The sequence below is a fragment of the Triticum dicoccoides genome, chromosome 5A (assembly GCF_002162155.2).
Source record: "Triticum dicoccoides isolate Atlit2015 ecotype Zavitan chromosome 5A, WEW_v2.0, whole genome shotgun sequence".
NCBI classification, from domain to species: Eukaryota; Viridiplantae; Streptophyta; class Magnoliopsida; order Poales; family Poaceae; genus Triticum; species Triticum dicoccoides.
In genome coordinates, this window is record NC_041388.1 from 571,003,320 (window position 1) to 571,018,037 (window position 14,718).

Sequence of the window (14,718 nt, forward strand, 5' to 3'; positions counted from 1 at the left end):
TGAGCTGCACGCCGCCGTGTTGGGCAACGTCGTGCTCCGTCGCGAACAAGGTCTCCCAGTTGGGGGAGTCTGGCGCGTATGCTAGGTCTACCCGCTGCGTTGGCGCTAGGAGGGCGCGGCGCTTGTGCACCTCTTCCGCGTGCGCCCGCGTTGTCCACGACACCTCTGGCACCAGGATGAGGTGCAGGTCAAGGTGCTAGCCATGGGAGAGGCTAGCATTCGTCCAAGGGAGCGACTAGCGTTAATGTTAGTGCCAGCGCGCTCAGTGCACTTGGATGTGATAACCCACAAGTATAGGGGATCGCAACAGTTCTCGAGGGTAGAGTATTCAACCCAAATTTATTGATTCGACACAAGGGGAGCCAAAGAATATTCTCAAGTATTGGCGGCTGAGTTGTTAATTCAACCACACCTGGAAACTTAATATCTGCAGCAAAGTATTTAGTAGCAAAGTAATATGATAGTAGTGGTAACGGTAGCAAAAGGTAATGATAGCAAAAGTAATGTTTTTGGTATTTTGTAGTGATTGTAACAATAGCAATGGAAAAGTAATTAAGCGAAGAACAATATATGGAAAGCTCGTAGGCTGGATTGGTGATGGAGAATTATGTCGGATGCGGTTCATCATGTAACAGTCATAACCTAGGGTGACACAGAACTAGCTCCAATTCATCAATGTAATGTAAGCATGTATTCCAAATATAGTCATACGTGCTTATGGAAAAGAACTTGCATGACATCTTTTGTCCTACCCTCCAGTGGCAGCGGGGTCCTAGTTGTAAGTGCATCTAGTGCCACCCCTAGTTGGTTTTGGAGTATTGAGGACAAACCTAGTTGAGGGACTAATGTGTTTGTGAGAATTGCAGGATAACACAGGTAGAAGTCCCTCATTGATTCGGTTTTCCTATCAGAGATGACCCCTAAAAATATATGAAGACATTGAAGTCAAAGGTGGTATGTGAAGATATTCACATTGAAGACTATGACAAGAGAAGACATCGCATGAAGCCTATGGAGCTCGAAGACTTAGATCTTTCGTAGTTCTTCTTCTTCTTTGTTGAGTCATAGGAACCACCGTACTGTTAAGTGGGGTCCAAGAGAACCAGTCAGAATGACTGAAGTGATGCTTAACCAAAACCTATGTCTTCGAGTGAAGACTATGAGAGCGAATCTTGTCCAGAGTCGGACAAGTCAGCTTTGCTTGTAGCCCAAGTAAAGTTGCCGTGTGTGTTTGAAATCTGACCGTTGGAACATGTGTTAGTTCCTTAGTGACCCAGGGTCATTTCGAACAAATCAGGTCGGGTTGCCTAGTGGCTATAAATAGCCCACCCCCTACAACCATAAACGGTTGGCTGCTCAGAGTTAAAGTACGGCTTTTGTCGTGTGAGAGCAACCCACCTCGAAGCCTTTGAGAGAGAATTCCTTGCGAGGATAAAGCCCTAACCACCCAGAGCCAAAGAGTGTTAGGCATCACTTAAGTCTTTCTGTCTTTGTGATCTGAAGACTTATTACACTTGAGGACTATGAATCCTCCAGCCGGTTAGGCGTCACGTTCTGAGCATCCAAGAGTCATTGTGGATCGCCGGTGAACGAAGTCTGTGAAGGTTTGGGAGTCTACCTTGAAGACTTACCAGAGTGATTGGGCGAGGTCTGTGTGACCTTAGCTCAAGGGGAATACGGTGAGGACTGGGTGTCCTGAGCTGCGTGTTCAGGACTGGGTGTCCGGGACTGTGTGTCCTCAGGTTTAAATACCTAGCCGCCCTAACCAGACGTACAGTTGTCATAGCAACTGGAACTGGTCCAACAAATCATTGTCTTCAACGAGTCACTGGTTTCATCCTTCCCTTTCCTTTACTTACTGTTGGTCCTTGTGAAGTCATCGTACGATTGCACTATCTTTTGTCTTCACTGAGTGACTGCTTGTTCTGATTGGCTTCTTAATATCTTCCTACCTGATCCTTACTACCTAGCTGCTATTAGTCATTGTGCTTTCACTTCATTGAATACTTGACTATGGTTTGCCTAGTGTAGCCTACCTTTCGCTGCATGGTAATAGGTTTATTTCTATCGTTTGTCTTCGAAACTTCCACGTTTTGAAGACTTTCATAAAAATCGCCTATTCACCTCCCCTCTAGTCGATATAACACACTTTCAATTGGTATCAGAGCAAGGTACTCCCTTGTTCTGTGTGATTCGGTTTAACCACCTGGAGTTTTAGCTATGTCGACTGCAGGGATAATTAAAGTCTCCGCTGCGTGCCCTGTCTTCGATGGAACTGAATATCCCTACTGGAAGAATAAGATGCGCATGCATCTTGAAGCCATTGACGTCGACCTATGGTATGTCGTCAAGAACGGCGTTCCCAAGGCTGGAGAAGGTGTCACTGCTACTGACGTCAAGAAGTTTGTTCAACTGGACTCTACTGCCAAGAATATCATCTATGGTCATCTGACCAAAGGACAGTATGGCCGCGTGAGTGCTTTGGAAACATCTAAGCTAGTCTAGGACTGGCTCTCCAAGGTCAACGAAGGCGTCTCAACCCAGAGAGATCAGGGAATCAGTGTCCTTCGCAACCTCTTCAACCGCTTCAAGAGAAATGACAATGAGAATGTCCAGCTCACGTTTGATCGACTCACTGACATCACAAATGAGCTTCAAGCTCTCGGCGCCACTAAGATCACCAAGAATGAAGTCGTCAAGACACTCTTGAGATCACTTGACAGCTCGTTTGACATCCTAGCCCTGATGATTCAAGAACGTCCGAACTTCAAGACACTCGATCCGTCTGACATACTTGAGAGGCTCAACACACACGAGTTTCAGCTTTCTGAGAAAAGAGACATCTACGGTCCCAACTATGGGCGAACTCGTGCCTTGAAGGCAAAAGCTGTCTCCACATCTGAAGAAGAATCTGACAGCAGTTCTTATGATCCTGAAGACATTGGAAAGGAGCTTGCTATGCTTGTGAAGAAGTTCCAAAAATTCACCAAGAAGAAAGGCTTCAGAAAGTCTTCACGATCAAGTTCAAGGAATGATGAAGTTTCTGCTCATGACTACAAGAAAAGATCATGCCACAAGTGCAAGAAACCTGGCCACTACATCTCTAAGTGTCCGCAGTGGGACAATGAGAACAACAAGAAGAAGAAGAGCAAGGAGTATGACTCTGACGACAAGAAGAAGAAGAAATACTCAAAGTCTTCTTCCAAGTCTTCCTCCAAGTCTTCATCACACAAGAAGAGCTCATCTGGCAAGGCACGTGCATTTGTTGGCAAGGAAATGGATTCATAGGAGGAGTCCGCTTCTGAGGAGGCGGAGGTGGAGTTTGAGGAGGAGTCCGATTCTGGCATTGCGAGTCTGGTTACAGCATACGTTGCCAAGTCCATCTTCAACACTGAAGACAATGACTCCATCACCGACACCGATGCAAATGACAAGGACTACTCCGCTCCTACCTACTGCTTCATGGCACGCGGTGCCAAGGTAAACACACGCACTACTCACTATCAAACATCTAGTGACGATGACTCTGATTGTGGTTCCAAACCCAGCTACAAAACACTCGCTAAAATTGCAACTGAACAACAGAAAACCATGGAACACATTCAAAAATTGTTAGACAAAAGCGATGATCTGTTAGACGCTGAAATGACTCAATCTCAGTCCTTAATTGAAGACATAAAAAATCTTCACGTTAAGTATGAGGAACTTGAAAGTCGCTATGAAACGCTCTCAACAGCTCATGAAAGGCTTTTCTATGATTATCTTCAAAGGAAGCAAGATCTTGAGAAATTGAGAGCGGCTCATGAAGATCTTCAAAAAGAAAACGAGTCGCTTCGCGCCGAACATATCAGTTCAACTCAGGAAGGATTTGAACCACCATGTCTTAAATGCATTGAGCGTGATAATGCTACTTTTGTTGCTGAATGTTCTACTGCTGTTACTGTTGCAATATCTTCAACTGTTGATGTGGGAACTAACCCCTCTGCTGAGGATACCACTGCTATTGCTGATGAGAATGCTAGGTTGAAGACATTGCTTGAAACAGGGATGTACAAAAGTATCAAAGGGCATCAGACACTATGTGATGTCCTCAAAAGGCAGATCCTGAACCGAAACCCTAGGAAAGAGGGTGTTGGGTTCGAAAGGAAAATGAATGCTGATGGCTCTTACTGGAAACCTGAGCAGTACCCCAAAACCACATGGGTTGCTGCAAAGGAACCTTCAGCAGATCCATCCACTCTATCTGGCTTCACTTGTGCTAACCCCATTGTTATTGATGAATCCTTTGATGCAAACTACAAACTATTTAAGAATCAGAATGGTGAAGTGTTTGCCAGGTATATTGGTACTAACTGCAGGAATGGACCACCTATGAAGAAGATCTAGGTGCCGAAAAGGTATTTGGAGAATCTTCCTGTGAATGTCATCATGACACCACAGGTGAAGAAGACAAACCCCAGACCACAGTCTTCATACGGTCCAAAGGCTTCATACAGACAGAGGACTCACCCGAGTCGCACTAGCGCAAATGTTTTGCAGGGAAGCCATACTCAGGCCTATGAATATGAGCGCTGTTCATCAAACCGCCATGTTCATAAGACCAAGAACTATTTTGCTTATTCTTATGAGTACTATTGTTCACCTGCAAGACTTTTTGCTAGGGCTCCAAAGCCAAAGTTCTCAGATGCTGCACTTAGACTTATCGCTTCTAAGCCACCCTTGAAGATGTGGGTGGCTAAGAAAGCTTAACTCTCTTTTGCAGGGACGGGTCTCCAGCAGAAAACCAAAATCGTCTGACGCTATTGCTGGGGACCTTAAACATCTTGTAGGGCGCAAGATCAAATGCCCAAGTGGTCTTATTATGTACTTCGTTCCTGAATTGCTTGCTACTCGCCCTATCAGTCCAAATCTTGATCTAAGCTTTCATAACCCACTGGTTCATCAAATGTTTTTGCTTCACAATTCTCTTCGTGAAGCCTATCCCCCTAACTGCACTGTAGGGTACGACACCAGCAGCTTCAGAATGGATTATTGATAGTGGGTGTACCAATCACATGCCTGGCAAGAGAAGCCTTCTTATGGACTCAACCTTACATCCATCCGACAAGAGTCACATCACATTTGCTGACACTGGTAAAAGTAAGGTATTGAGTCTAGGTAGAGTTGCAATCTCAAAGGATCAACACATGGATAAAGTCATGCTTGTTGAATCCCTTGGTTTCAACTTAATGTCTGTCTCAATGCTTTGTGATTTAAACATGATCGTGATGTTTGCAAAATATCGTTGCCTTGTTCTAATGGAATCTGACAAGTCTCTAGTGTTTGAAGGGTATAGGACAGATGATTTGTACGTGGTAGATTTCTCAGCAGGACCACAGCTTGTCGTATGTCTTCTAGCAAAAGCTTCAGAATGCTGGCTCTGGCATCGGAGGCTAGGGCATGCTGGCATGAGGAACCTCCACACCCTTGCAAAGAAGAAGCATGTCATAGGCATCGAGGGCGTCAAGTTCAAGAAAGATCACTTATGCGGTGCCTGTGAAGCAGGAAAGATGACGAGGGCCAAGCATCCCTCGAAGACAATCATGACAACAACTCGATCCTTCGAACTGCTCCACATGGATCTCTTCGGTCCCACTCATTACTCAACTCTTACTACTACTGCTTGTCTCTATGGCTTTGTCATTGTTGATGATTATTCTAGATATACTTGGGTGCACATAATCCTCTACAAGACTGAAGTGCAGGATGTCTTCAGATGCTTCGCCAATCGAGCAATGAACAACTATGGCGCCAAGATAAAGCACATCAGAGGTGACAATGGCACTAAATTCAAGAACACTGGCCTTGATACATATCTTGATACTTTGGGCATCACACATGAATTCTCAGCTCCGTACACGCCACAGCAGAATGGCGTCGTCGAACGCAAGAACAGAACACTCATTGAGATGGCCCGAACGATGCTAGATGAATACAAGACTCCAAGAAAATTCTGACCTGAAGCCATTGATACTGCATGCCATACAATCAACCGTGTTTATCTTCACAAGCTTCTGAACAAGACATCTTATGAGCTTCTTACTGGCAAGAAGCCAAATGTCAGTTACTTCAGAGTATTTGGCGCTAGGTGCTGGATCAAGGATCCACATCACACTTCAAAATTTGCACCAAAAGCACATGAGGGTTTTATGCTTGGATATGGAAAGGATTCGCACTCCTACAGAGTCTTCAATCTCTTTCATTATAAAGTGGTTGAAACAGTGGATGTGCGGTTCGATGAGACTAACGGTTCACAAAGAGAGCACCTGCCAAATGTGCTAGATGAAGTTCCATCCAGTGAATCAATCAAACTTATGGGAACTGGAGAAATCATACCCACTGAAGCTCAACCTGAAGAGGAACTTATCATCTCCGCACCCGATCAACCTGAAGACAATGCTCAGCCTGAAGATAATCCTTCTAACAATGACAATGATCAGCAAGAGCAAAATCTTCGCCCTGTACATCCTCGTGTTGCCAATGAAGTGCAGATTGAGAGAATAATTGATAGCATCAATGCACTCGGTCCGCTCACTCGTTCAAGGGCAACACAGCTAGCAAATTTCTATGGGCACTTGGCATTCGTCTCAATAACAGAAACCAAGAAAGTTGAAGAAGCCTTCATGGAACCTGAATGGATTCAAGCTATGCAAGAAGAGCTTCAACAGTTTGAGCTGACTAATGTATGGGAACTGGTTAAGCGTCCTGATCCTCAGAAGTACAATATAATAGGCACCAAATGGATATACCGCAACAAGCAAGATGAGCATGGTCAAGTTGTCAGAAACAAAGCTCGTCTCATTGCTCAAGGATATACTCAAGTTGAAGGGTTTGACTTCGATGAAACATTTGCTCCTGTGGCTCGACTTGAAACCATACGCATACTGCTGGCCTATGCAAATCATCATAACATACTTCTATATCAAATGGATGTGAAGAGCGCTTTTCTCAATGGCAAGATTGAAGAAGAAGTGTATGTTGCACAACCGCCTGGCTTTGAAGATCCAAAGCATCCTGACATGGTATACAAACTCAACAAGGAACTGTATGGCCTCAAACAAGCCCCTCGGGCTTGGTATGACACACTCAAATACTTCCTGAAGAGCAAAGGCTTCACACCTGGTTCCCTCGACCCCACTCTCTTCACGAAGACATATGATGGGGAACTATTTGTGTGCCAAATATATGTGGATGACATTATCTTCGGCTGCACCAATCAGAAATACAGTGAAGAGTTTGGATATATGATGCAAGAGCAATATCAGATGTCCATGATGGGAGAGCTGAAGTTCTTCCTCGGTCTTCAAATACGACAGCAACGCAACGGCATCTTCATATCTCAAGAGAAGTATCTCAAAGATTGCCTGAAGAAGTTCGGTATGCAAGACTGCAAAGGCTTCACGACGCCAATGCCAGCCAAACATCATCTGGGTCCCGACGACAATGGTAAAGAGTTCGATCAAAAGGTATACCGCTCCATGATTGGTTCTTTACTTTATCTATGTGCATCTAGGCCAGATATTATGCTTAGTGTTTGCATGTGTGCTCGATTCCAAGTGGCACCAAAGGAATCGCATCACCTAGTTGTGAAGCGAATTCTTCGATATTTGGCTTACACTCCAACTCTAGGATTATGGTATCCAAAGGGCTCAAGTTTGATCTAGCTGGATTCTCGGATGCTGATTATGCTGGTGACAAGGTTGATCGCAAGTCTACATCAGGCACATGTCATTTTCTGGGACGATCACTTGTATGTTGGTCTTCAAAGAAGTAGAACTGTGTATCTCTCTCCACTTCTGAATCTGAATACATTGTTGCTGGATCTTGCTGCGCTTAGCTTCTGTGGATGAAGCAAACACTCAAAGACTATGGCGTTCATCTGGAGCAAGTGCCACTCTACTGCGACAACGAAAGCGCCATCAAGATTGCCAACAACCCAGTTCAGCACTCGAAGACAAAGCACATTGAGATTCGTCATCACTTTCTCAGAGATCATGTTGTGAAGGAAGATATTGATATCATACACGTCAACACTGAAGAGAAACTGACAGATATCTTCACCAAGCCCTTGGATGAGAAGAGATTTTGCAAGTTACGGTGTGAGCTAAATATCTTGGAATCCTCAAATGTTCTGTGATTAGGCACACATCCTAACACTTATGCATATTGATGACTTAGACACGAAGTAAAGTATATCTTCAATCAATGAAGACATGCATTCTAAGTGTGAGTACATTAATGAGGAATTTGACTTCGGAGCGCCACGATAATTGTGCGCCGTGTCTGGGTCTAATACTTCCTATACGGTGGGTAACGCCACCACCAAATGTTCTGTTTAAAGTGTTTCACTCATGGCGTTACATTTGCTATGTCTTCACATTTGGTTTGGCTTCAATCTCAACATGTCTTCATGATTATCTTCACTATGTTGATTATATATATATACTAGTGTTCTGTCCTCTACAGCATTCACTTATAGCTATGTCTTCTTGTTGAATCTTTTGAACTAAGTGAATGTGATTGGACCCTAACCTCTCTATGCTTTCTATCTCAAACTCTATCTCTCCAAATCATATGCATTCTTTTGAACCTGTCAAATGTCTTATCTGCGTCCTTGTTAGCAGAAGATACAGAGACAAACATTAAGTCTGCTTTCAATGCTAATTCCTTCACCTGAAACCCGGAGAAGTGGGAACGACCACCCGACAATCTAGGCGTGCGTGGGACATGGAACAACCTCCGATATGCTGCATGATGGCCACGTGTTCCTCAGATGTGAATCGCCAGGGGCACCTGTGTAATAACACTTAGCCACCCCTGTCCCTATAAATACGCACCACACCACAGTCATTATCTCTTCCTTCACTCTCGCACGAACCCTAGCGCCACCGCTAGCCCTCGACGACGCCGGCGACGAAGCGCTTAGCTGCCGCAACCTCTCCGACGCCGTCTTCACGCCGACCGCGGACATCGTCTTCTCCGCCGTCGCCATAGGTGTCCTCCGTCGCCAAGTTAGGGCACGGACGATCGGACTGCTCGGCCTCCTCTTCCACTCCGTCTAGCAGTTCTTCGTGTGGTAAATAAAACTTCCTTTTTACGGCCCCTTTGATCCTATAGATTCATCACTTTCTACCACAAGTGGTTTTTGTTCACACATGTTGGATCCACTTCATACTGCATCTCATAATATGCCTAGTATATTCACTTATGCTTCACAAAGTAGTTAGATTCCTCACTTGTACTGATCCGTGGACTCGTACAAATCTGGAACCAACTCCTTATCTATGAGTGAATGTCTTCGCACGATGAGGTCAATGTCTTCTAAACTGATTTATCTTCAAAATCTTCTAAGAATGCATATGACCTCTTCCCTTCCCTCGCACCTTAATGCTGTCACAGGTACATGTGCGAAGGAGAATCCCTTGGTTCTCATAGTCTGCATTCATTTGCAGAATTCTTACAGTATCACATAAATTCTCCCGAAGCCAGTTCCTGTTTGTCCAGCAAGCGAAAGCCTTTGAAGCCTTTGAACGTATTGAAGCCATTCAGTTTAAAGTTCATGGCTGCAGAGAAATCAGCAAGGAAGGGTGGCAGAAAGCGTCGAGGAGAAACATCAAGAGATCTGCCCGATGACCTCTCAGAGCTGTACAAGACAGATCCTGAAGAGGATTACAATCAGCGCAAGACACGAATCCAATAGATTCGACGATATTGGGCAGAACAGTGGTTCAAGTACAGATTTGTGACAAAGGAATATGCTGAAAAGAATGTCATCAAGCGACCATGGGAAGACATCCTCTACAAAAATCTTCAACCCAGGTCCAGAGATGAAGCCATTGAACAAGGCTTCTATCCCTGCATGGTCCATGGACAATAGCCTACGGATGCTGACCCATCGTCACTGCTATGTGACGACAATCTGTTCAAGCGCAACTTCCAGTTTGCCCAGAACTCAGCAAAGCAGAACAAGAAGTCTTTAGGATTAGACTTCAACCCTGGTCCCTCTGCTCCCCGTGCCGATGGAACTCGCGAAGCTGAACCCAATCTTCTTGGGCCCTTCTACAACTTGGAAGGTCTCATCACTCATATCGTGGTTCAAGGGACAGCCGTGAATGAGCCTGCAGATGACGCTGAATCAGATGAAGCGCCTGCATCGCCGAAGCCAAAGAAACTGAAGCGGCCTAAAGCTTCAAAGTCTGCCTCTGCACCAAAGATCTCATGGGCGAAGCCACTGGCTACTGCACCTCCTGAAGACAGTGTGCAGTCTGAAGATTTGTCACGCATCTCCAAGCCCCAGAAAGTCAAGATGCCTCTGCCACACACCGGCCAAGAACTGAGAGCTGCTGCTATTCTGCGCAACGATGCCATCGATCTGTCGAGTGATGAAGATCTTGCAGATGACGCTCTTGAGCAACTGATCAAGAGCAAAGAAGAAGCATAAATCTTCAATGATCTGCCTCTCTTTGACGTGACAATCATCCACAACTTCATTGATGAGTGGTTTGACACGCCCAACCTCAGCTTCGAAGATCTGCAACTTCCAATTGGCCTTAGTGTCGCCTTCCATGGCGCCATTGCTTCAGAGCTAACTCTAGCTCAGCGCATCGTCGAACTGAAGCAAAAGATTGACTTTGAGAAAGCTCAGTTCAAGAAGCATATGGCCAAGCTCAGCGTGCAAGAGGTGAAAAACTTCAAGATTATGCTGCACGATCTCAAAGAGGCCTTTCTCAAGAAACATGCAGAAGCTCAGGGTTCTCATGAGCGCATGAAGAGCCTGGCTGACAAGTGTGTGCAAGGCTACAACAAGGCTGAGAAGCGCAAGGCCCTTGGGCGTCCGGGCATTGATCCCAGGATGGCTGCTAAGCAGAAGAAGAAGCCCACTGTGGCCAAACCCAACGCACCAAGGCAGGAAGTAGATCCCATTGTCTTCCCAACTAGCATAACTAGCTCGAAGCCAAAGGCTAGGTCAACCGCTTCAGAACTGAAGAAGACGAGGACTGCTAAGGCTGAAGCCAGAAAGAGGAAACATTCTGAAGCCTCTGATGCTGCTCCCTCCAAGAAGAAGCGGAAGACCAAGAAGGAACGGGCTGCTCCCACAGAGCCCTTAATTGTTGAACCCATCTCCATGGTTCGCCCTGACGCTGAACATCAAGAGCGCCAACTGACTGTCCATGAGCCTGCTTCCACAGAGGCTCATGAAGCTGGAGACTTTCCAGCAGCTGATCCCACCGATGCTGAAGAAATTGGTCAACATGACCATGTTGAAGATGATGCACTTCTTCCTCAGATCGAGCACCAACAGGTATCATCGCCTGTGCTTACGCACAACGAACTCATTAGCATTGGTCGTCCTCTGAAGCCAATTGCTCAGGATGCATCATGGGCTGATCACCCACAAGCACAAGAGGAAGATGGCTTTGAGGCCCAGCCAACTCCAACTCCACAGGCGTCGCCAGTGTTACGCAGGCTTCGCAAAGGACCAAGGCCTCCAGTCTCCGAGTCTGAAGCTAAAGCTGCTGAAGACATTCCGGCTGCATCAGCCGATGACGAAGAAACCCCAAGAGTTTCTACACCACCGTCTCACCAAGAAGCTGTTCTCGAGGAGAACGTGACTGTAACCGACCCTCCAGCTCATCAAGTGGAGGTTGAGAATCTTGAGGCTGCCACCACCAAAACAAATGAAGCCACTGACGCTGTCATGGCTGACGCAAATGTGGAGCCTACACCAACCCAAGAACCAGAAGTCAGTGAAGCCAATGATGCTACTGCTTCTGTTCCTGCGCCTGCTGCTGGTCCTCAGTTTGACTATCATGTTGAGTATAGGCCTTAGGTACAGAAGCCAATTCCAAGGTTACCCAGGTTTCCAGGTCCTGCATCAGCACCTGGATCCTTCAATGTCAACGGCTTCAAAGCAGACAACACTTTCTTCAATAGCTCCAAGAACCCCTACTCAAGGGAAAGAATATCTTTTGATCGGTTCTGGAGCTATCCGCAGCAAAGCTATTACTCCTGCATTCTGTACAATCAAGGTCGCATCTTCCCACATAAGTGTCTTGACACCGAAGCAATAGCTGGTCTGCCCTATCTGGAAGAAACTCTGGATTGCTTCAAAGAGGTTGGATTGTTGCCGTTTGTCACCGACCAAAGAGCACTGGAATAAAGAGTTGCTGCTCCAATTCTATGCCACACTTCACATCCGTGGGTACAACAGAGATCCGAAGACTTGGGTCCTGGAGTGGATGACAGGAAATGTTCATCACAAAGCCAAAGCCTTTGATATCATTGAGCTCACTGGTCTGCCCACTCCTGGCGATCTCTACGAACCTGGCTGTCAGCTTCACAGTGAAGCTATGAAGAGCATCTTTCAGAAGCCTGAACCAAACATGAGTCAGATGCTCAGTATGACGAAGCCCTTGCCACAAGATGCTGCATATCCTAAGGAGTTCTTTGTTGAAGACCTTGAGTATCTGCCAAGGACTATTTATCACATCATAAGGCGAACTCTCTGGCCCATCAAAGGACATTCTCCACATGCCAAGCTGGAAGGTGCAATGAAGACTTTGGTCTTCTATATTCTTCATGGCAAATGCTTTAATGCACAGGACTTCTTCATCCTCCAACTTGCTGCATCAGGCTTGATCTTTTTGGCTTGAAGTTCTACGCTCCATGGATAATGCGGCTGATTAAACTCCATTCCGCTATCTCATATCAGCCATCTGCTCGCAATCATCGGATATTTCTGCCTGATGTGGATATGTCCGTTGAAGCCATTTATCCTAAGCCTGCCAAGGAGCCTCTTAGTCTTCAAATGTGGAGCATCAAAGTTTCTCTCAGAACATTGAAGGAGTTGAAGCAGTCACTCGTGTTTATCCTCTGGCTGGAACTACACGTGCACCTCATCGTGCCCTTACTGAAGCCACCGAAAGTACTATTGCCCAACGACCCAAGAAGCGATCTCGTGTTCTCAATGACCGAGAGCTTCTGGTGGTTCTTCATCAGAAACAGGATAGGCATCATGGCTGGCTGAAGCACCAAATGCAAAGCCTCTTGGTGGATGTTAACCGCATTCGCAATCTTGCCACCAAGAATGCCTTTGTTGCCCATGAAACCTCTCGACGCACATGGAAAGGGCTGACGCTTATGTGCTCTGAAGATGATCTTCACGAGGATGGCTTCTCTGAACGCTTCAAGTTTGACTCCAAACCTCCTCGAAGGGCAGTGCTGCGACGAACTCCATCTCTTGAAGACTCTGAGTTCTCTTCCTCTGCGGAAACTGTGAATGCCAAAGTGATCGAGGACGAAGACGATGCTACTTCACCGCCCCTCCTTCAGCATGCTTCGACACTGCTCCAAGTTCTTCTGCACCGCCGAACACCACCGACGACCCTGCTGCTTCACCTACTCTTCATGGGAACGAGTAGATGCTCTATGTCTTCAAACCTTTTTGGTCCTTACTAACAAAATGGGGAGAAGCATATGAGTTTGATAGTCTTCAAGCGGGTCCACATGGGCAGTTGCTTTATATTTTGCCTAGTGTTTACAACTCTCGTTTTGATTCATTTGGTTCTTTGAGTTCTAACACTTAAACTCGATGGTCGTCTGCTACTTATTTGCCACTTTGTGATGCGATGATAAATTCCGCATGTGCAATGATAAATTCTGCACTTAGATCATTTTGCAGACGTCCATTTTCCATTATGCATGTCATTATCTTCACATACCTTCACATGCATAATGATTTTCTCATAAGTTGAAGAGGATCTCCACGAGTACAACCTGCCATGTGCATTTGCATTCCAAAAGCAAATTACTTATATGCACATCTTCAGGGGGAGCCCTTGCAACTTATGAAGAAAATTCCTTATCCTTTACAATTTCACATATTATATTCCCCGTTGAAAACTTCAACTAGTTTTTCATCAATCTCCAAAAAGGGGGAGATTGTAAGTGCATCTAGTGCCACTCCTAGTTGGTTTTGGAGTATTGACGACAAACCTAGTTGAGGGACTAATGTGTTTGTGAGAATTGCAGGATAACACAGGTAGAAGTCCCTCATTGATTCAGTTTTCCTACCAGAGATGACCCCTAAAAATATATGAAGACATTGAAGTCAAAGGTGGTATGTGAAGATATTCACATTGAAGACTATGACAAGAGAAGACATCGCATGAAGCCTATGGAGCTCGAAGACTTAGATCTTTCGTAGTTCTTCTTCTTCTTCTTTGTTGAGTCATAGGAACCACCGTACTGTTAAGTGGGGTTCAAGAGAACCAGTCAGAATGACTGAAGTGATGCTTAACCAAAACCTATGTCTTCGAGTGAAGACTATGAGAGCGAATCTTGTCTAGAGTCGGACAAGTCAGCTTTGCTTGTAGCGCAAGTAAAGTTGCCGTGTGTGTTTGAAATCTGACCGCTGGAACACGTGTTAGTTCCTTAGTGACCCAGGGTCATTTCGAACAAATCAGGTCGGGTTGCCTAGTGGCTATAAATAGCCCACCCCCTACAACCATAAATGGTTGGCTGCTCAGAGTTAAAGTACGGCTTTTGTCGTGTGAGAGCAACCCACCTCGAAGCCTTTGAGAGAGAATTCCTTGCGAGGATAAAGCCCTAACCACCCAGAGCCAAAGAGTGTTAGGCATCACTTAAGTCTTCCTGTCTTTGTGATCTGAAGACTTATTA